Here is a 3,491-nt window from a genome sequence, read left to right as displayed (position 1 = left end):
GCTAACACTGTTCCACTGTAAATACACTCATTAATGTGTACAACCATGTCAATAAACCACCAAATCAATCAATCAATGTTTATTTATATAGCCCAATATCACAAATGTTACATTTGTCTCAGTGGTCTTCACAGTTTGTACAGAATATCAGTATGACAATACGACACCATCTGTCCTTAGATCCTCACATTGTACAAGGAAAAACTTCCAGAGAAAACCCCCACCAAACTAATATAATTATGAGTTGTGTTTCCCCTGCTGCTACTAAAGCATTCCATCATTGGTATTGCTGCGTAGGTCTGTTGTTAAAGTGATAAAAATCAACCGTCGGTTGGAATTTCCAGCTGAGGAGGTAAAAAAGACCCATTGTTGGGGCTTCCAAGATACTAGATGCTTAGATGGTGCTATGTTGTCCCTACTATTAATATTTTTGGGATAATGTATGTGTGGCTCTCCATTTCCGTGTCCAGGCAGGAAGGACATTTGAGGACAGTGATAGCTAAAAATAAATGGCCCTGTTAACACTTGCCTCTCTCTCCTCTTTCCCTGTTCTTTCACTCTTTCATACAACAGAATTGCCCCCATTCTTCTCCCTTTAACCCTCACCAGAGCCCAGTTGAGAAACAAACAAACTGAATGATAATGTGGCCACATTTCTAAAAACACTTTTGTAAAAGTCAAACTTGATACAAAAGAGAAAATGTATGATTTTTTTGTAATTGAACGAGGAAATCCCATGGTGATAAAATGAAAGATATGCTTTAAACCTGGTCAAGTAGCAGTACAAAATCACAAGACTTAACAACACAACATACAACATGTAGCAGTAGAGGTTCAAGAGGGCGAAGGTGGTCACATCTGGTCACTCCTCCCTGGAGCATCACACAGACATGTCCTAAAGGGGGTTTGCTTGACATGTGCAGTAATACTGGTGAGTGGGCATCCTGTGAGCCTTAAATAGGCCTGTCACATGCCACTCCTGCCTGCAGTTTAACAATGACATTTGAAGGACAGTGGTGTGGATACTGCTGGAATGAGGCATCCTGCTCACAACAGCAGAGGACACACACACACACACACACACACACACACACACACACACACACACACACACACACACACACACACACACACACACACACACACACACACACACACACACACAGCAATGTAAGCTACACAAAAGGAATCTGTAATCAACCACAACCATGCAGCCGCATTGTACAACGACTGCTATGTGTATTAACTCAGAACCAACCACACACACACACAGTCGAAAGAATGGGCCTGTGTGAAATCAACAGGATATCCAGCAGTAGCTGAAACTCTGCAGTAGCTTTGTTCACAGGCATGTGAATAGAAACCCTATTCATCATGTGGGAAAGACACTCACACACACACCACACACACATGCACAGTATTCATCTGGGGAGACAAAGACAGATTTCAGTGTCCTCATCTAATTCTTTACATGACCTAGCAGCCAAGCAAGGAGAGGAATTTGTGAGAATGTAAGACTGTAAATGCATACTACACATTGAATTGGCATGTTCTTCTCATAAAATCTGGTGATTTAACTGGATGTTACTTCCTGTACTGGCTTTATCTATATAACAATGGAAGGATATCATTAATTGTCCAGAGAGAATTAGAGTTTTACTTGCAACACTTTTGTGTTAATCTTAGTAATTAAGGTCATTATTGTCAGGTTGCCATTGTTCCAGGAAGAATAAAAGAAAAATGGCATATGATTGTAATTGACTTCAACATGTGGCTTCACACTAGTATAACATATCGCTGAGTGTCTAAAGATGTTAGCATGGATCAGCTACACTGTGTTTAATGTTAGTAAAGGTCCAACCCTGTGGGTGAGAAAAAAAAAAAAGTTTTGTAACTGCCCATAATTAAACACATGTGTCATCTATGCACAAAATGATGGTCTTTATACAACTATTTGTAACTGCAGAAGCTGATTCAATGTGATTTTCCTATCGAGCTGATAGATTCTTAATACCATGTTTACTACTTATTGTACGTTGGCTTTACACCTCTATTTAACACACATGTAAACAAATAGATTTCTCTATAATAGGACCGAGAGTTTAGCCTGACAGATACTGAATATAGAGGATGCCCATATCAATAGTTTAATTGTAAAAGAAGGGAAACGATGGTAAGTTTAGTTCAGTTTTTTAACTATAGTTCACATTCCCACACTCTAGTTTCTACTCTCATATGTAGTCAAATGCTGCACTGTAGAAGCCAGATGTTACACCGCATCACTAGAAGACAAGGTGCATACAATACAGTACAGTATAATATATTTTGCTGCGAAATCCCTTCACTTCGCTTAGGAAAATCATGTACAAGTGACCTAAATATCTGAGAGCCAACTACCACACCCCAAAATAATGATCTGTGTGAAAGACAGAGACAGCGCAGCAGAGTGAGGGACCTACACAGAAAAAAGAGTATCTGATTCCAGAAAGGTCTATCTATTCTGTCAAACTTAAAGGGGACCGATCATGCAAAATGCACTTTTGTACGTCTTTTATACATGATATGTGTGTCAGGGAACTCACCAAGTGTCAGAAAACACAACCCTCTCTCTTTTCCTCCATACCCAAATCTCTAAAAACGGGGCTGCAACGGAGCTGATTATTATTTCAATTTTTCTGACGACAGAAAAGGGAAGCCCCGCCTATATGGGCAACTCTCCACCTATCAGGGGAATGAGAGACCGCTGGAAAGCGCTGGGAAGCGCTGGAGACGCTGTAGCACATATGCCAGGCCTGTAAGTGGCGCTGTAGTCTGCCACAAAAGCAGAATCAGCCCTTGCAAAAACAGGGCTGGAAAAGAACAAATAGAGCGAAATGAGGCATGGCTAAAATCTACCAGGGATGCAAACTCATCGGGTATGAAAAAGGTGACAAGGATCCGAGCCCCCGGCTCCCCCACCCCACGGAATATCGGCTTTAAAATTAGGAATAACAGAGGATTTTAGCAGTCAGAACAACTAAAGCAGCAGTGTTAATAATAACAGAAACGCCAAAGAGTCACATCTAATAGAAATATATAAAAGCATTTATTTTAATTGTGTAGCAGTCAGTTTATAATTTTGGCAGCACTGTTGAGCATTTTGAAAATGTATTTTCATGCCTCTGTGCAAGGCTTAGTCTTTCTATCTTTATAGCCACATGGTGTAAAGTAACTAAGTTCATAAACTCAACAAGTACTATACTTGGGCACAATTTTGAGATACTTGTACTTTATTTAAGTATTTCAATGTTTTGCTACTTTGTTCTTCTACTCCACTACAGTTCAGAGGTACATGCTGTACTTCTACTCCCCTACATGTATTTAATACCTTTAGTTACTTTACAGATGTGGATGAATGATGTGAAATATAATCAAGTGTTAAATCAGACTTTAGTTCCACCTGGAATAAATCCACAAGCTACCCTGCAGTATACAAAGTAATTCAAACTAGC

The sequence above is a fragment of the Notothenia coriiceps genome, unplaced genomic scaffold (genome assembly GCF_000735185.1).
Source record: "Notothenia coriiceps isolate Sejong01 unplaced genomic scaffold, NC01 NC01_scaffold00016814, whole genome shotgun sequence".
NCBI classification, from domain to species: domain Eukaryota; kingdom Metazoa; phylum Chordata; class Actinopteri; order Perciformes; family Nototheniidae; genus Notothenia; species Notothenia coriiceps.
This window is presented reverse-complemented; position numbering follows the sequence as displayed.